The sequence below is a fragment of the Amblyomma mixtum genome, chromosome 10, assembly GCF_055824585.1.
Source record: "Amblyomma mixtum isolate Tamu chromosome 10, ASM5582458v1, whole genome shotgun sequence".
Taxonomy (NCBI): domain Eukaryota; kingdom Metazoa; phylum Arthropoda; class Arachnida; order Ixodida; family Ixodidae; genus Amblyomma; species Amblyomma mixtum.
In genome coordinates this window covers 98,673,843-98,699,203 of record NC_143021.1, presented here as the reverse complement: position 1 = coordinate 98,699,203, position 25,361 = coordinate 98,673,843, and positions in this window count along the sequence as shown.

Genomic DNA, 25,361 nt, shown 5'->3' with positions numbered 1-25,361 from the left:
AGCCTTGTCTGTATGACAGTATTTGACCAAAAATGGTATGACCCCTGTTCCTCACCCCCCATACTCACCGGACCTTGCCCCCTGTGACTTTTGTTTGTTCCCCAGAATGAAAAAACACATGAAAGGAAAGCGTTTTGCTGATGTTGCAGAGGTAAAGAAAAAAACGACGGAGGCGCTGTCAAGCATCCCAAAAGATGAATTTAAAAAATGTTTTGAAAAGTGGAATGAAAGATTAGACAAGTGTATTAGTGCAAGTGGAGAGTACTTTGAGGGAGATTGAAGCCCTGTACTTAAAATGCGAATAAATCGGTTTTAAAAAAATAAGTCCGGTTTCTTTTGGGTACCCCCTCGTATTAATTAGACTTTCTATAACAAGACTGTCAAACACAATTGGGTCCATTAATGGATACTGCACAGGCTGAAAAGAGGGCAGAGAAACAGATGACTGCTGTAAAAAAGCACTAGAAAGGGCGTCGTTGAGCACTTGAGGGCACTCTGATGAAGGAAGGGCTGCGCCGCTTCTATCGTTCAGAGCTATTGCTTTATGCTTGGGACCAGAAATGATGTTCCAAAATTGTTTTGCATTATCAATCAACAAAAACGGAAGCGTACTCTGAAAAAAAACCGGCTTGGCGTTTCTTAAGGCTTTTCGATACTCAGATGTTATGGCATGATACACTTCCCAGTGGTCAGGGCAACCGGTGGTTTTCGCTCTGCGATAAACTCGTTTTTTTTTTACTTAAAAGGCGTTTTAATGCGGCAGTGAACCACGGGGAACGTTGCTTGCCTGATATGACGCGTAAAGGTATGTGTTTTTGGACGAGAAAATGAACTTTTTCTTTAAAAAGGCGCCAGTTCGTTTCCACAGTACGGTTATAAAAGTTTGGCATGCACTCACCTAAGAAGATTTCGAGTTCTGCGTTAATCGACGGATAATTTGCCTTTCAATAATCTCTGATATATTTGGGATTGGGTCGCACACGTGTGTTAGTGTCTTTAAGGTCAAACTGGATGAAGGAGTGGTCACTGAGGCCTGGTAGAAATGCCAATGAATGAACTAGCTCAGGAAGCGTAGTAAGAACAAGATCAAGAATGTTAGCGCTAGTAGTGGTGGTACGGGTTGGCTGGGTAATCAGCTGAGAAAAACTGAAGTCAGTGCACAGATTTATGAAGTCAATCGTGTCAGGTTACGAATCCAGAGTGGAAGGGAACGCGCCAGACCAGATTATTTTTGGCATGTTGAAATCGCCAAGTAAAAAGATTGGCGAAGAATGCGATTGAGCACATCATGAAGTTCACTACAAAAAGACGATGGAGCATTTGGAGGGCGATAGCATGCGCAGAAGATTATGTCTCGATGATTAATGCGTATAGAGGCGCATACAATTTCTAGTGAAGAAACAAGTGACACGTGTGAAGAATGCAGATGATCAGCGACCGCTATCAGAACACCGCTTCCTATTCTGTCTCCACGGTCACATCGATAAGTAATGAAATCCTTTTCGCAGTTTAGTATTTCATCATTAGAAATCTTTGAATTTAGCCAGGTTTCGGTGAGGACCAAAATGTCTGCATCGCACGTGTCGATGGGAGTACACAGATCATCACGCTTGTTAACAACGAAATCCATGCTGATATCCTTGATATTGCTGGCGTGGAAAGAATAATAGAAAAACCAAACATTTCTTCATCATGTGGGGTTCATGACATCAATTCCAAGTTTCTGATCAGGACTAAAGCATACAGCGCTATAATACTTTCTCATCTTTTCCAGCAATCTCTTGGCACAGCCTGCATTCCTGGCGACTGGAAGGTCGGGAAGGTGATTCCCTTGCACAAGTCTGGAGATCAACATTCACCGCTTAATTATAGACTCATTTCTCTAATGAGGATTCCATGCAAAATCATGGAGCATGTAAATTACTCTCACCTTGCATCATTCCTACAGTCAAATGCCTTTTTTAGATTATCAGCATGGATTTCGTAAGTCATTTTCCTGTGAAACACAACTCTTATCGTTTACGCATGATCTGAATTCCATCGTTGACTCGGATTCCATTGTGGATTGTATATTCTTAGATTTTTGAAAAGCGTTTGACAAGGTATCACATCAACAGCTTTTTTTCAAACTAAGCAAACTTAATCTTGATACTAACGTTCTTGCATGGTTGCATTCTTTTCTTACTGATCGTTCACAATTTGCCACAGTAAATAACACTTGCTCCTTCACTTCGCCAGACGAATCAGGCGTACCACAAGGGTCTGTGTTGGGGCGTTTGGTTTTCCTAATATATATCAACGACTTGCCTATTAGCCTATGTTCATCAATTAACCTTTTTGCAGATGACTGCGTCATATACCGCGAAATTAACAGTGACGCTGATGTAACAGTTTTACAGCCCGATATCGATCATGTTCTTGACTGGGCTAACACCTGGGACATGGAACTAAACCCTAAGAAATGCAAGCACATGCGTGTTTCTCGTTGTAATACTTCACTGCCCTCGTATCATCTTAATAACAGCAGCATCGAATCTGTGTCTTGTAACAAATATCTACGCGTATTTGTTTCTTCTAATCTGTCTTCGAACACGCATGTAGATTATATAACTAACAACGCTAATCGCATGCTTGGCTACTGACGCCGCAATTTTTATCTTGCTTCTAGTTCTGTAAAATTACTTCTTTATAAATCGTTAGTTCGTACTAAACTGGAATATGCTGCATCTGTATGGGACCCCAGTCAAGAGACGCTCATCTATCAACTGTAATCCCTCCAGAACCGGGCGGCTCGTTTCATTCTTTCAAATTATCATCGCAATTCCAGCGTCACGACTGTGAAAACAAGCTTATCGCTACCCCTGCTGTCACAACGTAGGAAAACATACCGTCTTTGCCTCTCCCATAAGATTTATTACGACAATCCCATTCTTAAGAATAAAATGATATCACCACCCTTTTACATTTCACATCGCATTGACCATCGTCATAAGGTTGGTATTCCTTCATACAAAACCAACCATTATCACAATTCATTCATCCCAAGTACGTCAGTAAGCTGGAGCCACCTTCCCGGATCTATCGTCGAAATTTCTGATAATTCTACGTTTAAATCTGCTTTAACCAACCTGCTGCTGTCATATTCTCGAGAATCCTTAACACTGTCATCTTTTTCTTTTTTTACGGTTGTTCCACTTGTTTTATATGCGCGCATGTTACTACAGTTTGAACGTGACTTCTCTTGTCGTTTTTGTTTTTCTTGTATGCTATTGCTTTTTGTTGTTTTTATTCTGCGATATGCGCTGTTAATTTTTAAAATGTTTTCACGTAACCTGTTTGTTCGTTTTTTTCTGTGAGATTCGTTTATGTCTAATTTTTGTGTATTTACAGCTGTATTTTTCATTTCACTTTCGTGTGTAACCCAATCCCCTCTGTAATGCCCTCTGTCCGTGAGGGTAATGAAATAAATAAATAAATAAATAAATAAAATAAGTTGTCCTGGACTACTTGCCGTCAGCAGAGACCTGGAATTGCACACGTCGTGCTTATGAAGCCTTACTTTTCGCAGTGCGTTTAGTTGCTAAGCCCGTGCGTTACTGAGTCTGGTTTTTCTTTTCTTCTCTCTATTGTCTTCTTAAAGCATCGCGCCGATGCTTTTTCGGAGAGGTAGGGTAATACCGCGTCTGCAACGACAGCCGTTAGGCGGCTACTTGGCACACAGCTTGTGCGCCATGTTAGTGTTATGGGTGAAAAAACTGACGTTCCGCACCGGTCTCTGATTTCGCAGCTTCTAAGAGCTTCAGGGTTTTTGGCGTTTCTCTGCGTCTAGGCACAGCAGCCGCTATGTGGCAATATGTTCTTCCAACTTCCCCTCACACCTCCATGAAAACTATGGTTCCCCAGTGCACACTTTATGACGGGCTAACCGCACGTATTTCTTGACCCAATTAGCACGATGAACGAATCAAGCACTCACGAGATGTCGGGGAACTCTTACTCAAGAACACTGATTTCTTGGACATAACACCAGCTTGGTGAAAACTCGCAACCTATGTTTAGGGGTAGCTGACCAGCTTTACCAACGAAACAAGTGGGAGAAATAACAGTACCTTCCCCAATCGTGTACGCTTAGGGAGTACTAAAAACCAAATGGCCAAGGTATCGAACCGGAATTATTTTGGGGTTCTGTTCGGGTTCACGCCTTTCTGGTTCAGTTCCGGGTTCGGCTCCAGAGGGACATTCCGTTCCAGTTCGGACTTGTTCGGACCATGTCGAACCGGTTCAGACGGGTTCAGGAAAAAAAAATTGAACATAGGTGAGTTTCAATCAACCTTGCTATCCTGTTTACTTTTTTTGGCACATCCATATACAAAATAAAAAATGCAAAAATTGTTTACGAGAATGTGAAACAGGGCTCGTTGGTAAGGGTTCATGCTTAAGCAGCTCAGTAAGCAGGACAAAATAAAGACGGGAGACGACATGAGCGTTGACTAACAACTGGTTATTTTGTTCTCGGAAAAGTATATAAAGGCGCAGGACACAGTGAACAACGCAAAAAAACAGAATAACAAAGATGAACACCTAAAAACCATATTGCGCATGTACGTGGTAGTCGAATCATGACATCTTTTTCAAAGAAATTCGAAGACTATCTTCCATAGTAGACGCCATTCCCCTATCTCCTGGACCTTTCACACTTACCAAGAAAGCCTAACTCCTTATCTACTAAATTGATACATGGTGAAGCAACACGTTCATCAACTCCCTTCCTGATCATAAAGGTCTCAACCAGTTCCCTACAAAGGCGAGTAGGGTGATTAAACAAGACACTTGTCTTATCTAAGTGGGGGATCTGATGAACATTTGTGCGATGTACGCTGATGAATGAAAAAATAAGCTGAGTCGTACAACTTTGCTTTGCACTGCAGAGGCGCAAAGATTGCTTTCACCAGTTAGGTAAGGTAAGTGTCCTGTCTAATCACTCTGAGCTGCTTAAGGCCTATATGATCAGGAAGGACGCAGATGAGTGTGTTTTTTCTTCATCTATCAGTTTGGTAGATAAGGAATTAGGCATTTATGGCAAGTGTGTGAGGTCCAGGAGATAGCGGGGTGCATGTCTACAATGAAAAATAGCCTTCAAGTTTAGTTGAAAAAGCTGCCATGACTCTACAATGATGTTCATGCGCAGTATGGTTTGAAGTTTCAATCTTTGTTCCTATGTTTTTTTTTGTGGGTTGTTCATTGTGTCCTGCGCCTTTATGTACTTTTCCAAGAATGAAAGAACCAGTTGTTAGTCAGCGTTTGTACCGTCTCCCCTTTTCCTTTTGTCCTGTTTAGTGCGCTTCCAAGGAGAATTTCGATTAATGCGAGATGTTCTCACTTTGCCCATTTTATTTATTGTCCGCAGCAGGTCGCAAGGAAGGCTCCAGACAGTGAACGGAGCAGATGCGTTTCGGAAGGTGTGCACGTGCTTCTTCATCGGGAGTCGACAAGAAAACATCGACCTGTGCGGCAGGTGACATCCTTCTTATGCGAAAACCAGCTGCGTGTTCTTCCGGAGGATAAGGAAGGCGGCCTTGTTGTGTGCTCCAGAGAAATGTTCGGACTGAAAGATCTTGATGCCATTAGAGGAGTATTCCGTGAAGATTCTATGGTACACTTGCCAAAATTGAAGCAAACAGCCAAATAATTGTGTGAGAGGCTGAACCTGACCCGATTAGACCAAAGTATTGACAGCTCCGAAATCAAAAGCCTTCAATTTATGTTTTCCGCGAAGACGCACAAGCTCGATTGCCCATTCAGAGTCATTGTGTCAGAAACAGGTTCATGGCAGAAACACACAGACACAGCACTGTGTAGAAGAAATTAAATGCATCATGGGAAGTAGCGGGGCCAGTTGGTTCATTTTTCAACTTAAAACAGTGCGTTGAAAAATGAACAAACTGGCCCCGCTACTTCTCATGGCAGAAAGCGATTTCACAATTTCTGCAAGAAAAGCTAAAGACCATCCCTATTGATTATCCTTTCCAGATTAAGAGCTCGGTCATAGGGTCTCTGTGAGGCCAGGATAGGAAGAACATGCAAGTATAGATATTAAGGATTTGTATTACTCTCTTCCGCAGAAGAAGTTACTTTCAAACCTTCAAATAGCATTGACAAATTTGGCTCTGAAGCTTTCCACAATGCAGTTGGGATGCGTGTCAAGTCGTTTTTAGAAATGCGTACTGTCTACCTTGGATCCACCTACGTAACTTGGAATAAAGAAATATATTTGCAAAAACAAGGTGTATCCTCAGTGACATTTTTTTAGGCCATCTTGAAAACATATTGATGTGTCACCTGGCAGAGTTAACGCCGTAAAAGTGTTCAGATATGTAGATGATTTTTTAATTCTTTTTGATTATAGCAATGATTCTTTTCAGGCGGATGTAACGCAAGCATTGTTAGTCTTTCAGAGATTGTTCGAACCACTCGAGTTAACGCATGAGCTGCCGACTAACGACACAATGTGGCTCCTAGATTTAAGTATCACGTTTACGAGAGATCATATCTGCTGGGCATACGATCCACGACGCGAACAAAAGTGTCCTCCCTTTCAACTTGGCACATTCCAAACTAGTAAAGCGTTCCATTATTAACCTGTGTTAGACAAATGCTTTTGCACAAATCTTGTCCACGTACCATGGAGCGCAGTTTTTATCAACAGACTGCGAGGTTCAAAGAAAGTGATTATCCGGAGCAGATCATCACCTCGGTGGCTGAACGAATCTACATGGAAGGGAAAATTAAAAGCAAGGTAGGTGTGAAAGCCTCGGCTGAGAGTGAACAGAAACGAAACCTGGTTGTAGTACTCTATTTGCACAGCATCTCCCACAATTTGAAACGGATAGGCAAAAAAGTAAAGTTGAGAGTACTGTTTTCAGCCCCGGAAAAGCTGTCAAAGCTTTGCAAGCTTACTCAGACGTGTGGTACACCACGTGTGCAGTGTTCCAAAAAACACCGGCTTCGTTTGTACCTTGTACTAAAGGTGTGGTGTATCATATTCCGTTAAGCTGCGGGAAAGTTTATATAGGACAAACGGGCCGATGCCTTAACGACCGACTCCGAGAACACAACAATAATTATGACAATCTGCGCAAGAGAGATATACGAAAAGGAAATCTCGCTGTGCACTGCAGCGAATGCAATAAGAGCATACCACGGTTCCAGGAAACTACGATTTTAAGTAGAAGCAGCGATCAGACCACGAGGGAGATTATCGAGGCAAAAGCCATCGAACAGAAGGGGACATGTGCGTCAGCGCTGCGTCCGTAGTGCTCCTGGATAAATAACCTGGATTCTTGCAGGCCGCAGACACGCACCCGTAAAGTTGGACACTCTTTAAAGCGTGAGATAATATGGGTTGTATGCTGTTTTAGTTAATGTGTTTTTATGCCGTTTCAGTACTGTCTTTGTCATTTTTATTTTCTTTTACTTTTTCACAACGGGAGCCCGTATAGAGCTTCACCCTGCTTTTGCATTTTGGTATAAAAAATTTTTTGACAGGGTTTTCCATTGTTGTTTCTTCACCGTTGTTGATCATGACACCCTTTAGATGGTTTTAAGCAGCATGTGTCTTCAAAAAAAGATGGGTGTTGCACAAATCTAACCCGTTTCATCTCATTGACCTTTCATGTCTTCTCAGGATTCCTCAGTGTTTTCAATCACGTTCTATACCAGGGTTTATCTAGAGTATCAGTTATTTTGGATGACGCATGTAGTAGGACGTTTTGACATCTGCTGAGTCACATGTTAAAAATTATTTGTATAAAAGTCGCTTATTTTTCCAATGAAGCTCAGTTGAAAGTCAGCGCTGTGTTTCGTTCCCTTTTCGGCACGCTGGCACGCTGGCGCCAACTGACCTCAGCTGCGCTTCCTGCAGATGTCAGGGACTTTGGCTGGCTGCGAGGCTGGCGGGTCCTGCCCACAAGAGACCGCCTTGCGGCGTGGGGCGTGGCGCCCTCCGCCCAATGCCCGCAATGCGGTCTTTTAGAAACGTTGCGGCACGCTATGTTCGACTGTGCAGTGGCGCGCACCTTTTGGGTACTGGTGTCACGGATGTTTTTAACCCGCCTCGAAGCGCGCACTAGCTCACGCGAACTGTTTACAAATATGCTCTTGTGTGTCGGCATGTTCGTTTTGTGGCGGCAGCGTGGAGCGGCTTCCTTAAATGGGCGTCCGCAAAGAGCAATGTTTCCAATGTTGCAGCGCCTCCGCACGCGCCTCTTTGAGCAAGCATGCGTGGACGCACTGTCAATGAGTGAGGATAAGTTCTTGCGCAAATGGTCGACATATTTCATCGTCCTGCGCGGCGGTCGAGTGTCGGCTTTCTTACTGCCTTACTGACGTGCTCAGAGCTGTGTCACAGCGCATGTGCTTAACTGATCAGAGCATTGAGTTCAGCAGTTTTTCATTGTATTTTTGGTCACATTAGAAAAAAATAAACTTCTCTTTCTACGTCCTTGTTTCTTGTGCGCTGCTAACACCTACAGTATGAAAAACCAACTAGCCAAAGAAAAGACGATTCTGAAAAAGAGGAATTTATGGCAAGAGCCACAAATTGAAGTGAACTCGAAATTAATGTAAATCGGCTTATTATACGCTGTAATCCACCTTATGAGGTATAAGGCGAAAAGCCGGTGGATTTTGCATCTACAAGACCCTCCAGCTTGAGCAGTTTCGGGAACCGTGTCGCGCGAGTAATAGGTGTACCCTGAAACTTGAGTCACTCGGGAATTTCTCGTACGCAGGTCGCTTACACGGGCGCCTAAATGACTGCCGCGCGCGCTCTCTACGTTCCCGCGCATTACTGAGAAACGAAGCCGTCATGTATCGGCACATATATGAAGACAGACACCTTTCCGTCGCCCCGAACCCGACTTTCCAGTCACCCCCCCCCCCCCCCTCCTATACTATATGGTAACAAAATGTACCAGAATCCATTCCTCCACCACCCATCCGCCACCCAACGAGAGCCTCGCGGGAGCACTGGCTCTCCCTAACACCGAGTGCTTACCAGACACATTTTATTTAAATCACCTCTTCGACATCGCCTTTGTGACCCACGTTAGATAACCAGAGTCCCTATAGCTCAATATCTTTAAAAACACAGCTAATCGTGCCATCTCGCTATTACAGTGAGAAATTACGACATTGCCTTATTATGATGACGTCAACCTCTTTTCTTTGGATATAAAGAGTATGATAAAAAAAAACACGCTTGGATGGTTTGAGAACGCTTCGTTTTTGCACGGACAGAAATTGGCAGCATCTTCGTTGCGACGTCGCGCTGCACCATTTTTCCAACTGCAGCATTGCGGGGGCAAGAAGATATACTTGCACTACAAAGAATTTTTGTAACTTCTCCTGGGGCGCTATCGAAAGCAACCTTTGCATCGAAAGAATTTTTCGCGCCCTTCATAGACAGTGGCTGATCTGGTGTGCACCATTTGTCCACCCGCTTATTCAGTCATTTATTTTCAAAACTGGAAACTACCCCTTCCTGGCATTAATAGGCGGCTAAGTGCTCGCCTGTCTTTTCTGGACATGTGGCAACTAAACTTTGTGCTGATTCATTCGGTTTTCTCACTCTTCGCTTTTCTTTAGGGCACCAGTACGGCCTCTCCACAAGGCAGATGACAAATGTTGCAATCGGTCATTACTTCTTCTAACAGACGTCTACAGCCTTACCTATAGACTTTCTTGCTACCAGTGTATTAAAACGAATTCAGAGGATGTACAGACGCGCGGGTGCGGTGCTACGTTTAAAATATGCATATGGGCAATGGAAATTCGTCGCAGATGCAACGAACCACTCTGGCCACACCATTCGGTTATAGCGAACGAGGAGGCGCGGTAAACAACCCCCGAAGTTGAAGAGGTCGTGCTTCCACTAAGCACGAAGATGAAAAACCGCCTCTGAACCTTCACGACACCGCCCCGGAAAGAACATGAATACCGAGAAATGCAATTAAAAAGCTGCACTGCTATGTGCAGTGCTAACCGGAAATTCCGGCGTCCGGTAAAACTGCAAAAGGTGAAGTAAACACGGAACGATATGCTATAACTCTTTATTGAAACAGTAAGTAACCAGCGGCCAAGCCCGCGTCAATGGGCTACGAGGGCATTCATTGCCTACACTTTCTCCGGGTGGGCAAAGCATCCTAAATGAATGGGCACCGGAGTAGCAACACCAACATGTTCTACATTCCACCTTTCTGCACTTCGCAGGCGTTCCTGGCGTCTTTTCTGCTTTGGTCAGCGCTTGCTACCGTTCCCTCACCAAGCCATTCAGATTGTGTGGCATCACCCAACCACCACGCCGGTCCCGATATCTACGTCCCGCTGCACCCACCCGGACAGATGCGCCCATCGTACGGCGCATATACGTCACCCACGATGACGTCAATTCCCAGCGCCAATTTAAACTCCTGGCCGTGCGACACCGTCTTCAGTGGGCACCGGAGTAGGAACACCAACATGTTCTACATTCCACCTTTCTGCACTTCGCAGGTGTGTAAGCCTTTTTCCTTGTACGCTAAGAGAAGCGATTATATCTGCTTATTGCTGCTCCCGTGCCCACAAGTGCTTTCTGAAATTATTTTCGAGTGCTTTCATATGTCTGTGCTCTTACTTTCCTGCGGTGACATCGAATCCAATCCTGCCCTAACACGCGCTCTGAATCCAATCTAGAAACACTGACTTTGCCTGACGAACCCTCGGAACTGATGGCCGCTATCTTCAAACTGCTCAAGGATATTCAGCTGCGATCTGTCCAATCCTCTAAGTGTCAGACAGAATTGGTGGCCGATGTTAAATCAATGAAAGCTAGCCAAAAAAATATTGAATCTAAGATTGGCTGCATCCAAGAAAGACTTGATGCCCTTGAAGAAAAAACAAAGTGCTTTGATGACTTTGAAGAGCAGATTACGGATTTCCAAAAATTTTTGGAAGCCCGCAACGCTGAGCTTGATTCTATGAAATCTCGCTTTGCCGACCTAGAGGACAAATCACGAAGAAATAACGTTATTTTTCACGGTTTCCCTGATTCTCGGGAATCATGGGAGGAATCTGAAGCACTTGTCGTCAACATGTTAACAAGCCTTCACGTCAATTTACCCGACATGGCAATTGAACACGCTCATCGTCTCGGTTCATACTCGCCTAACAAATGCCGTCCCATCGTTGCAAAATTCAGCCACTACAAAATAAAAGAAAGTGTTTTCCGTACGCAGTGAACTAAGAGAAAAAGACATAGCGATATCTGATGACTACTCATCCGCCACCCGTCATGCACGAAGTAAACTGATAGCCTTTGCTAAAAGTTTGCAAGGAACACCCCTCTTTCATCTGCGCTACAACAAATTATCAGTAAACAAGAAACTCTACATGTACGACCATGCAAGCGATAGCGTGACAGAATACGCCTCACAAACACTACATGTTGATATGCAACAGGGCATTTCATCCCCTGGCAGTGCGTAGCAAGGCGTGAGGGGCAGTGGTAGTCGTTTATCCCCCGTATCAGTCCTGTTCACTAACATTCGAAGCATTAAAAACAAACACGACTCGTTCACTTCTGCAGTAGACACCTGTAACCCAGATATCATTGTACTTACTGAAACTTGGCTGCATGCGCATGTTCGTGACCACGAAATTTTCTTAACCGCTCATAACTTCTCTGTTTATCGCTGCGACCGCACGATAAAAGAAGGGGGCAGTGTTCTTCTGGCTATTAACAAAAACTTACCCTCTAAGCATATTAGTATTACTACGAACTTGGAGATAGTATGGGCAATTATATGAATAAATTCCCAAAAATTATAATTGGCGCATGCTATCGTTCTCCTACTCACTCTGCCTCCTTTGTTGACGAATTACAAGATGCCATCAACATCGTCATAACACGCCATCCTTTCTTGCCCCTGTTTTTGCTTGGCGATTTCAATATTCCAAACATTGCATGGAATAACGAACCCATTATCATACGCCCTTTTCCGCTTTAGCAAAAGATTTTCTTGACTTGTGTGAATTATTCACTTTCAGTCAACTAATAACACAGCCTACCAGAACCTCACCACACGTTGCTAGTACTCGTGACCTACTGCTAACTACTCGGCCCGATTTTTTTTCCAACATTTGTTATTTACCTCCCCTGAGCGACCATTCACTGATTAATTTCAACATCAACATTTCACGGCCAAAAATCAGAAAGAAAACAAAGATCATTCGCGACTAGAAGAAAGCAAATTTTGATTCTATTAACAAAGAGCTCTGCACATTTCTTGATACCTTCCTCACAGATTTCGACGACCGCAGTGTGCAAGCGAACTGGGACATGTTCATGGATAAAACCGCTGAATTAACAGAAAAGTTTATCCTTACGTACACTGTCTCCTCCGACGTTCACGCTCCGTGGTACAACACTTACATAAAGCGCTTATCTAAAAAAAAAACGCTTATCTAGATCAGCTAAAACGTCTGCTAACACTGCAAAATGGGCCGCTTAAAAACGTGCATCTAACGACTACATCACAGGCCTTAGGGCTGCAAGAGATAACTTTTTAAAAATCACATTGCCATCCATGCTATCTACTGACACGAAAAAGTTTTGGCGCAATAATAACCCAAAGAATGACGACATAATAACCCTTGTTGATGACGCTGAAAACGCCATCTCACTTACCGATTCTGCATTCATCTTTAATGAGGTTTTTACACGCAACTTTTCGAAACCCACCCTTGCCACTCATCCAACTACCCTCTTTTTACGACTTTGCTGTAATGTACCCTTTATCCATTGAAGCAGTCGGCGTAGAAAAAGTAATCACATCACTGAAACTTTCATCTGCTCCTGGCTGTGACCTTATTAATCCAAAGTTTCTGAAAAACACTAACTCTTATTGTCCCGTTATACTTTCAAAGATTTTTCAGCAATCACTTGACAAAGGTTCCCTGCCTGCTCAATGGAAAGTTGGGAAGGTGATTCCACTCCACAAATCAGGTACGAAACATTGCCCACTTAACTATCGGCCCATTTCCTTAACCAGTATACCATGCAAAATTTTTGAACATATCCTCTTTTCTCAGATTGCCAACTTTTTAGAAGCGAACTCATTTTTTTTCACAATTTCAGCACAGCTTTCGCAAAACATACTCATGTGAAACCCAACTACTCTCGTTCACGCATAAACTGCACCTACTACTTGATCACTCTTCAACAGCTGACTTAATATTTTTAGATTTTTCCAAAGCATTTGATAAGGTGTGTCATAGTTCATTAATCTATAAATTGCATCAAGTCAACCTTGATGCCAAAATTCTGTACTGGCTGGAGGTTATCCTAACTAACCACTCACAGTTTGTCTCAGTTAATGACGTAACCTCGGAGCACTGTCCAGTTCACTAGGGTGTACCTCGAGGCTCTGTGCTTGGGCCCCTTTTATTTCCCATTTATATTAACGACTTACCTTCCTGCGTCTCCTCCCGCATTCACCTTTTTGCTGATGACTGTGTAATTTTCACCGAAATAACTTGTGATGACGATGTAACCAGAGTACAATCAGACCTTAACGCTGTTTCTGCATGGTGTAAATTATGGTTAATGGAATTAAATGTTAACAAGTGTAAATTTATGCGTGTGTCTAGACATGCTAACGAACTTCCTGTGTATTCTCTTAATAACGCACCATTAGATCCGGTAACTACTTACAAGTATCTTGGCCTTCACATCACCTCTGATCTAACATGGGCCGTTCACATCGGGCATAAAAAATCCAATGCTAATCGAATGCTTGGCTACTTACGACGCAATTTTTCTAAAGCACCATCCTCTTTAAAATTACTCCTTTACAAAACTCTAATACGGCCCAAACTCGAATACGCCGCATCACTTGGTATCCCGGCCTAACAAACCTAACACAAGCTTTGGAAATGGTTCAGAATAACTCTGCTCGCTTCATTCTTTCTAACTATACCAGAGCAGCAAGCATCAGTGCCATGAAATCTAGCCTTAACTTACCATCCTTATCATCACGTCGCAAAATTTTTCGCCTGTGCCTTTTTCACAAATTATTCTATCACCCGCAGTTTCATACCGAACTTATCTCACCCCCTCAGTACGTATCATCAAGATTAGATCACATTCATAAGGTTGGCATCCCTTTCTGCAGAACGAAAACTTTTTTTCAGTCATTCCTACCACGCACATCGAATGAGTGGAAACACCTTCCTTCTTCGACGGCCACCATCACAGATCATCATTTATTCAAGAATGTCATAGCAAACATTGTTTAACTAGGATGTATTTTATATTGTGTTATTGTCTTTTTTTCCTTTTTCTGTTTTTTCTCTTCTTTTTTTCTTTCCCTAAACGCCTTAGCTAACAATGTATGTGTAGGAGTCATGTTTGTACTTTGCCTGTTTAACTCCTGTTTGTTAAATTTCATTTTTTGTAACCACTCCCCTCTGTAATGCCGTAATGGCCCTGATGGTAAAATAAATAAATAAATAAATAAATAAATAAATAAATAAATAAATAAATAAATAAATAAATAAATAAATAAATAAATAAATAAATAAATAAATAAATAAATAAATAAATAAATAAATAAATAAATAAATAAATAAATAAATAAATAAATGGAAGAAGCGCGGTGCGAGCGACACAGGGGCGCCGTCTAAGGCGAAGCTATACTGACCAAGGCCGTGGATGAACTAACAGCAGTGATATACGATTCTTGAAATTCTTACTGACCATGCTGGTCACGTGCTATGCATAGCCTGTCGAGTCTGTTCCATCTTTTGTGCAGCTACCACGTGTAGGCATCGCCATAATGCGGACAGTTCAACTGATGCACTCTGCGCCACAAGCGCTGCCTTACATTTGCCGCTTTATCAGCCCAGGAACGACAGAAGCTCGAAAACACACGTGAGCACACGCATCCGGATTTCTGGAAACGCTTCGTTGATCCATAGCAGGCGAAATGTTTCCTAGGATAACTTCGCTCCTGCGGACCACAAAATTGCAGAACCGCGTGCTCTGACGAAGACGTTGAACACCAAGTACGACCACTTCCTTACTGGCAGGAATCTTATTTATGTGGCCGACCTGCCACCAGCTGCCGTCGACACTTCACCCACAATTAGTTATACCCGTCGCTAAATTACAGTTGGCAGCAAGGGTCCCGACGAGGATTAACTGACCGCCCCAGATAGCCTGGAATAACCGCGGCAGGCTCTGCTTTGCACTGCTAGGCGCGCATAACGCAGTTTTATAAGAAATAAACGCCACTTGTAGCGGCCTTATTATATTTGGCTGTTATACGAAGAATCCACTTGCTACGAACATCAGATATAACAAAAGGAGCCCGCGTGACTATCAGGTTCGTTATAAGCGGGCTCGACTTCGGCCGCAAAAAACCTTTTTCACGCATAAAACGCGGACTTTACGCGTTAGGCCGTATACCTTCGCGCCAAGGAGACGTTTTTGCCGTGGTCATTGAATTTCTACCTGTGCGAGCAACGAGAAACCATTGAGCAATAAAAATGATATTTTTGTCGTGATTCTGTGTTCTTTTGGGACATGTTTAAGCAGCCTCTTAAAAACCCACTGACATCATGCGTTTCATTACAGCATTTATGTCTGCGATGAAAAACTCCGGAATTCCTTGCGAACTCTTCGTGTTCATAGGACTGGTTAGCGTGTGAAAAGCCTGCATGAACACGCAGAACCGCCGCGTTCAATGAGGTCACTGCTCAGACAATAGTGCACTTTAGCACAGGAGGAATATGCTACGCAAGTTCAGCCTCCAGTCTGGTCCTCCTTCCTTGAGGTGTGTGCTGTCTGAAATTTTCATGTGCTGACGGAAAAAGGGAGTCACGTTGGCGTGAGGCCTTATGACGAGATCGCTTATTTCGACGCGGTCAAGTAAGGCATGAGGAGGGTCAGAGATGTTTCAAATATTCTGTGCAACAACCGTAAAAAGAAGCCCCGAAGATAGCCTAGTAGCTTAAAGCATCTGTAAACAGAGCTTTTCTGTTGCGCCGCCAATGCTACGAATCTCTTTTAGTTGTTATTTTTACTGCCTTAGCATTATAGCCACTTTTCCCAAAAATATCTGCGCTGTGTGTGTGGGTGAGGGGGGAAGAGGGGGGGGGGTGCGTGTAGCCTCCATCCTTAATGCACACTCTGTTGGTTGCACATCAGGGCATTCACGGGTAAAAATGCACCTTCAGCCACTTTCACTCATCTCCCCACCCCACATCACCCACCTGTACCCGATATAGTCGAGACGGATTCTATCATTCTACAAGCCATGTCGTATGTATAAACTTTGTTTACTGAAAAATAATGATGCGATAAAAAGCTTACCCTGGTTAGCGGAAAACTTCCCTGTTTACAATGTTCGACATCCCGAAGTGTGGTATGTCGCCAAATGCAGAACAAACTATGAAAATCAAATGCTGAAATTTCTACTGCCCGCACTTCTGAATCGCTTATTGAAAGAAAGTAACGTTGATATATCAGGTTTATCACCAAAACAACTGCGTGAAATGTTTGTACAATAATGCCATACAGTGACTTTTTTTTGCCTGATGCTTTCCAGTTTCTAGCAATTTTGCTGAACTCATGTATGTTATGCGATTTTGTATGCGATTTTGCTTAACTCATGTGTCGAATTGCATTGTACTCCCTTAACCACAGGCTTCTATGCTGCCCTGTGTGCTAGGGGGTCAGGGCTTCTCGAGCTGTTTCTTACAGCTTTTACCTTCCCTCCTCGCACCTTTTTTTTTTGTTGCGGAAAAAAAATATGATTTGATTTGATTTGATATTTCAGTGCTTTAATTCTGGCATACGTCCGTTCATACTGTTCGGTGTGGAGTTCATTTTTCGCTCATGAAAGAATCTTTAACGCCGAATATAAACTTGGGGCACACTTAAGCTCACCTCAAGAGTATGACGCTCTAGCATTGAAGAGTCCCTATACTCCAATGTGGTTCCCCTTACGCAACCTACACATGATTGTTGATTATTATAGGTGACATTACTGTCATCTTAAAAATTATTACACATTATTGTCAACACTAACGGTTGACGCAAACACGTGACCCTAATTAACCAAGTGTTCCTGCAATGTAATATAGCTATTGTGCGGTGTGAAATGCGCCTAGAAGGCCGACACTTATCCCGCTCAACGAAAGTTCCTCAGTGCTGCTAAAGTAGCGGCCCGGTTACCTCAGATTAGCTGTTCGATTACACTTCATCCCACTTTTAACTTTCCAGCAAAACTGCTTTTCTATGACACAACTCTATCCACCAATCAGCATTTTTCGGTCACGGCAGCACACAAGCAGGTTGTTACCGTCGAGAGGGTTATGAAGCCAGCGCTTTCATAAAGTGAGACGAGGAGAACTTCAACAACCTCTCGAATGATTGCATATCTTATTTAGTGCACATACATTCTCTCGAGCTGTTAATTTGAATACAATACAATACAATATAATACAATACAATTTGAATTCAAGCCCGACTCGCTACGAATGAGCGAATGTTGCCCGACGCCACCGGAAGAATCCATCGGCTTCAAAGGGTCTTCACCTTTGGCCGCGCAAGCCCCATCGTCACAGTCATCAAGTGTATCGCGCTCATTTAAGCACTGGCAATCACCGAGCGCCTTCAGTGGGCATGGAACAGCAGCAGCAATGCAGCAACGACCGATGTTGTTCTGTTTCTTGGTGCAGGTCACTTCATGTCCTTCTTTGCACTGTAAACGCACAAGTAATGTCAACCTGCTGCTTGTGCCATGCCCAAGCGTATTCATGTGCATTGTCTGCGAATGTGTATATGTGCTGAAATTATTGCTCTTAGGTGGCGACATTGAGCAGAAACCAGGGCCCCCTAAAAAAGATTCTAGCCAGTCCAATGATGACGTAGTCACTGTGTTAAAATCTTTAAACGAAAAAATTGACAAGAACCATGGCGACATACTCTCCCAGCTCAATGAAGTTCGGCAAACACAAACAAAGCTTGAGCGTCAGATGGCCAGTGTGAACGATAGGCTTGTTGCCGTCGAAGAAAAAGTAGCTGCCTCGCAAGCCCCCAGCGCCTTTGACATTACGCAGGAAGTGTCTGAGGCTGTACAGAATGAAGCAGAGGCGTTTCATAAACGACTCGACGACCTCGAAGACCGGTCACGACGCGATAATCTACGTTTTCACGGCCTCCCTGACACGCAAAACGAAACATGGGATGAATCTGAAAAGCTCGTGCGTGAAAAGCTTCTTTCTGAAATGGACCTTGAGCTACCCAGCCAGGCCATAGCACGCGCGCATCGGCTGGGTAAATTTTCGAATGACAAATGCCGTCCTGTCATACTCAAGTTTACGAATTTTAAGATTCGAGAAGCCGTGTTTACTGACCGATGCAAAATGAAAAATGCTGGGATAAAGGTTACGGAAGATTTCTGCTTGTCAACTCGCAACGCACGTAAAAAAACTTTTTGACTTTGGACAAATAAGCGGAGAGAAGTACGCTATTCGTCAGAACAAATTGTTCATAAAGAATAAGTGTTACATCTACATTTTGGCATCAGATAGCATCTGTGAATATCATGTCAGTAACCAAGCATCCCCACGCAGCCCTGATAGTAGTGCCTTGCCAGCCGATCTTTCTACCGCGTAGGTATACCTGCTCGTGGTCATGAGCTTCCAAATGACATATGTGTTTTGTTCTTTAATATTCGTAGTGTTGTTAGCAAGCGTGATGATCTGTGTACTCTCATCGACACGTGCGATGCAGACATTCTGGTCCTCACCGAAGCCTGGCTGAATTCAAAGATTTCTAATGATGAAATACTAAACTGCGAGAAGGATTTCATTACTTATCGATGTGACCGTGGAGACAGAATAGGAGGCGGTGTTCTGATAGCGGTCGCTGATCACCTGCATTCTTCACACGTGTCACTTGTTTCTTCACTAGAAATTGTATGCGCCTCTATACGCATTAATCATCGAGACGTAATCTTCTGCGCATGCTATCGCCCTCCAAATGCTCCATCGACTTTCTGTAGTGAACTTCATGATGTGCTCAATCGCATTTTAGTTAGGTTTCCTTCTTTGCCAATCTTTTTACTTGGCGATTTCAACATGCCAAAAATAATTTGGTCTGGCGCGTTCCCTTCTACTCTGGATTCGTCTCCTGACGCGACTGGCTTCATAAATCTGTGCACTGACTTCAGTTTTTCTCAGCTGATTACCCAGCCAACCCGTACCACCACTACTAGCGCCAACATTCTTGATCTTGTTCTAACTACGCTTCCTGAGCTAGTTCATTCATTGGCATTTCTACCAGGCCTCAGTGACCACTCCTTCATCCAGTTTGACCATAAAGATACTAACACACGTGTGCGACCCAATCCCAAATATATCAGAGATTATTCAAAGTCAAATTTTCCGTCAATTAACGCAGAACTCGAAATCTTCTTAGGTGAGTGCATGCCAAACTTTTATAACCGTACTGTGGGTACGAACTGGCGCCTTTCTAAAGAAAAAGTTCATTTTCTCGTCCAAAAACACACATCTTTACGCGTCATATCAGGCAAGCAACGTTCCCCGTGGTTCACTGCCGCATTAAAACGCCTTTTAAGTAAAAAAAAAACGATTTTATCGTAGAGCGAAAACCACCGGTTGCCCTGATCACTGGGATGTATATCGTGCCACAACATCTGAGTATCGAAAAGCCTTAAGAAACGCCAAGCAGGTTTTTTTCCAGAGTACGCTTCCGTTTTTGTTGATTGATAATGCCAAAAAATTTTGGAACATCATTTCTGGTCCCAAGCATAAAGCAATAGCTCTGAACGATAGAAGCGGCGCAGCCATTCCTTCATCAGAGTGCCCTCAAGTGCTAAACGATGCCTTCTCTAATACTTTTTTACAGCAATCATCTGTTTTTCTGCCCTCTTTTCAGCCTGTGCAGAATCCATTAATGGACCCAATTGTGTTTGACAGTCTTGGTATAGAAAGTCTAATTAATAAACTCAAAATTTCTTCGTCTTCGCGAATCGACGACATAAATTCTAAATTTTTAAAGAATACAAGTGTTTATTCTTCCATTTACTTGTGTGCACTGTTTTCGCAATCTTTGAATTCAGGACAGCTACCCGGGGACTGGAAGGTGGGTAAAGTGGTACCAATATTCAAGACTGGTGATGCTCATTGTGCTCTTAATTACAGACCCATATTAACGAGTGTCCCGTGTAAACTGTTTCAACATGTCATTTATTCTAATCTTGTTAAAGTTCTAGAAAATCATTCGTTTTTTTTCTCTCATCAGCATGGCTTTTGTCAATCATTTTCCTGTGAAACGCAACTCATTTCCTTCACCCATGATTTATTTGATGCATTAGATAAGGGAATTTTCATTGACTCTGTATTTTTAGATTTTCAGAAAGCATTTGATCTTGTTAATCACCAACTACTTTGTTTTAAGCTCCGTAAACTGAACATCGACCCAAACATTCTTTCATCGATCGAGTGTTTTTTGCGTAACAGAACTCAATTCGTCACTGCAAATAACACTGATTCCTCACCATGCTCTGTTACCTCCGGCGTGCCTCAAGGTTCCGTGCTCGGGCCACTGTTGTTTCTAATATACATTAACGATTTACCAATTTCTATTAACTCCACAATCAGGCTTTTCGCAGATGATTCCGTTATTTATCGAGTAATCAAATCCGCTTCAGACTCATCCTTACTTCAAAGTTACCTAAATAAGGTATCTTGTTGGTGTAATATTTGGCTCATGAGGCTGAATACTAACAAGTGTAAAATCATGCGCATTTCACACCGGTCTGCTAACGAAAATCTTATTCCCTACAATATTTCAGGTTCTCTCCTTGAGCAAGTTACCACATATAAATATTTAGGGGTTCATATAACTGCTAACCGTTCATGGCAGGCACATGTTGATTATATTGTTAACAATGCTAACCGCATGCTTGGCTACTTGCGTCGTAATTTTTCCATGGCTCCATCTTCTTTAAAACTGCTACTCTATACAACCTTAGTTAGATCGAAATTAGAATATGCATGCTCTGTGCGGGACCCGGGACTTAAAACTCTTACTATTCAGTTAGAGTCAGTGCAGAATCGTAGCGCCCGATTTATTTTGTCTAACTTTTCCCGCACTGCTAGTGTAACTACAATGAAAAATACTTTGAACCTTCCTAGCCTTTCTCTTCGTAGAAAACTGGCGCGAATGCTAACTTTTCACAATATTTACTACCACAATCAGCTAAAACGGGATCTTCTATCTGAACCATCGTTCATTTCACCTCGCACGGATTATCGCCACAAGATACGCATTCCATACTGCCGAAGTAATGCATATTTTAACTCGTTTATACCCAAGACGGCGAGCGATTGGAACCACCTGTCCACCTTGGTTGCCGACATTTCGGACACCCGTTTATTTAAAAATGCCGCGGAAAACTATGTGTTTGACTAGGCTGTTTTGTTACCTAATCTGATTTGTACTTTGTTCAAGTTTACGTTTTTTCATTCCTTGCTGTATTACATTACATTTTCCATTTACTTTTTGTTTTCATTTTGCTGCATTGTTGTTACTTTTTTATCCACTCCCTTCTGTAACGCCCCACTGGGGCCCTGAAGGTATTGTAATAAATAAATGAAGCTTTCCTTTATTTTTGATCATATGAGAAGCAATAGCTCGCGATCAAATTACACATGGCAGCTACGTGTTTTAACATGTTGAAGCTGCGATCATTGCTTTCTTTCTGTCCACTGTTAACTCTCTAACGATATTTGAAGAAACCTGAGTGGTTGAAGCAAGAGAGGATACAAAAATTACATATTTCCAGCTACACCATACAAAACACTTAGCAACATCACGAACGTCACATAAACAAACATCGCCTCATACAAATGAGAAATGTGGTTTAAATTAAATATTTTAGTTATACGTGGCAGTCACTGACTGAGAGATCTACTGCAGGTGCTTTACGCTCCAGATCACAACGTTCGTTGCATTTACAGAACATTCGTGTTTACTTTCGACTTTGTCTGACGCTTTTTTAATAACGTATTTTAGCTACGAGCGCTTTGTTTCACAATATGCATGATTCCTTGAGGGCGCCCTTTATTTCCGCCTTGGTCTCATTTTTAGGGCTCTCGATCATTCCTTGTAATGCCTCAAAACTAGCTCAAAAACAGTACTTGAAGTCAGGCAATGTCTGACGCAAGCAATGCGCAGCAGCTGCAGCGTGCCTTCATGTGCTCGACAGCTGTGCAGCGGCGGTCGTTTTTATCACGAAAGATGCGAGGGCAGTGACTGCCAACGCTACAAAAACAGCTCTTCACCGTGACAAAATTAGCAGTGAGTTGTCTCTGTGCCGGCACCTGTTTATCTTTCATGTGGTTCGGAGCCCGACTTACTGCAAGTTGTCCCCATTTCACAGCCCAGGGCGGCACCTGAAAGCTAAGTGGCCGAAAACTAAGCACTCCGTTATTAACCATGACACATGGAGAAATTTAGTACCACTTTCAAATAACATTCACATTCAATTTCATTCTCTCCGTCTCATATGCTCAAATTTTATTAACATTCGGCGCAGAAAGCAGTCGGCGCGAATGGACAGGATGAACTCACTCTATTCGGCTTGAACAGCTTTCAGCCCGTGCACTTGTGCAGTCGACTTTGCTCTCCGACCATACATCCACATTGTCTGCTTGGCTTCACATAGGGAATAAAATGTGGAACAGTGCCGCTGCCGCATAGCCTGAGCAGCTGTGCGCTTGCGGTGTGTGGACATACTTGCCGTGTAGTAAGCTTTCGGGGACGGGGGGCACCTTTGATCGCCTTCCTCTCCGAATGGATGACTTTGTTCAACCAGACCAGTTCTGCTGTTTCGGTGCAGGTCTATGGGGAGACAGGTGGGCATCTGCGCGTGCTTAGAAGACGCCATCTGTGCACTTTGTATACCCCCCGCAGTTCTTGTTGCTCTATGAAACGCCTGTTGTGGAAAGCTGCGCCTCGCAAAACTGTTAACGAGCATGAGATTGCACCCGTAAGTCTGAACTGAACGACATATTTTCCATGTACAGGTAAGTAGATAGGTAGGTAACATTTAATGATTCAAATCAGGTGAATGTAATGAGTCTTTTGGGTGGAGTCCGCATTCCAGGGTTCCGTTGGTTTCAGCTGGCACCACCGCACAGCCAAACTGACATAAGTGAACTCCGTATCAGTGGCCTTAGACTTTCCTATTTCATAGATAATTAAAACCACAGACAATAATCACTTCCATTGGAGAAAGGGTTGGTTGTTTTCTGAACCAAAACCTCACAGGGGGTAGACGGTTGGGGCGAGTGTAGGGTGCCGGTGGTCAAAGAGGAGTCGCTGGGAAGTTTTACCCAGCAACCCAGTAAAGGCATCTACGATGATCAAAGGGTTCATGGAAACGAGGATGAATTTACTGAATGATAACCAGAACGACATTTGAAGGACGCCAGAAATCGCATCATCGATTGACAAAATTCAGTCATCAGGTATCTGCCCAGCCCTCGAACCTGCATCTCCCGCCATCGACCTTTCCACACCTTAAAGTAGGCTCTTCTTGTAGGCTCTTCTGAGCAGCTAAGATGTACCTCCATACCAGCATCACTGGTGAAGCTAAGCCGTCTGAAGGTGACCATGCGCTACCCTTCCTAAAGCACTAGAAAGCGCTAGAAAATCACTTGGGCTTCCACCTTGTTTAATCATTCCAGAAATTGAATGATGTGCGCTAGGAGGCCACGGTTGTGCTGGGGTGGTAAATGCTACCAAGAACTGCGATAAAGATTAATAGTTATCAATGCCGCATTAATGTCTTTAAGTATTCCTTTTTCCCTAAGACAATCCTGGACTGGAATGAGCTTCCGAATGATGCGGTTTGTGCACCTCATTTCGAAAGTGCTGTTGGAATGATAATCTGATGTATTTCTTCCAGGTCTCGTGCGTTTACCAGCGCTGGGCCATCACTAATACTACTTGTAAACTCATTTAGTCTTCTTTTAATATGTTGTGTTAATCTTGCTGACATGTATCCCGATATCTTCTTTGCATGTGTTATTGTATGTAGTAATATGTCCCCTACAATAATGCCTCATGGGCGCTGTAGGTACTTACAACAAATAAATAAATAAAGTCAGCCAATAAAATTTGCAGCATCTCTCAGAGTCGATAGCAAACCCAACAGGCAAAGTTGTATGGCTAGGGGCTAAATGCACCCTCAAGCACGTTAAATAAACTTGATACACAAGTAAATGTACAGAGATAGACCATCACCTCTGCCACTCAGCAATCCACTGCGCACGTCTCGACGCTTGCACACTCATCTTAGTTTTTCTCGCATCTTCGGCCGTACAAAACCGTTCAATTCATCTGCACTTCGTGCCATTTCATTCTGGAATGATCTTTCTGATGCATTTGTGTTGTTATCTAACCCTGCGTCATTCCGTGAACATTAGTTATACTTGTACTGCTAGCACTGAGTACTTTTGTTATTTTGTACAACGTACAAGTGTTACCATGTCAGCCTTATTTTCTGTGTATATGTATGCATGCACCTGTAAGTATCGCGGTGTGTAGGTACAATGTAGTTTTCTGTTAGTTCTTGTGAATTATGTTCTGTTCTCAAACTGATATACCCAGTGTTTGCCTCTTGTTACTGAAATCTTTTTTGATATTGTAACCACCCTTCAGAATGCTCATTGGTGCCTCTGAGCTTCAATAAATAAATTAAAAAATAAATAACGCCACCGTGTTCAGGTTGCAACTTCAGAAAGGCCGTACAAGGTTTGACACAGCGCATTTCTTTGTCTTCACGACATTGTATCATCATCTTAGTATCGTGTGCTCGCAAGGTAGGATCTTTCGCTCCCTTTTAACTACTCGCTGTGCATTACGAGAGTGCAACAGTGCACCTTGAGATCGTGCGAGCTTGTTCTTGGGTTCACCTGAACGTTAGATAAATTCTAAATAGTTTGTCTGTATTTGTCCTATATTAGCGAATGGCTGAGCTACTGAGCACTGAGGGCGATGTAGCAAGTGCCGTGAATCATGAATCAAGCGCCACATGCCACGCACTACGTAAAGCTGACGTCATAAAAGTTAGCGCCTTTGCGAGTTTTTTAGACTTCCTGGTGTCTTCTTGTTCATTAAGGCTACGTTTTTCGCGCCGTTTAACGATGAATCATGCACAACTTATCGAGCTTCTGAAAAATGCAGTAAATGTTTTGTCCCACGTCCCTTTTGTGAAAACTTG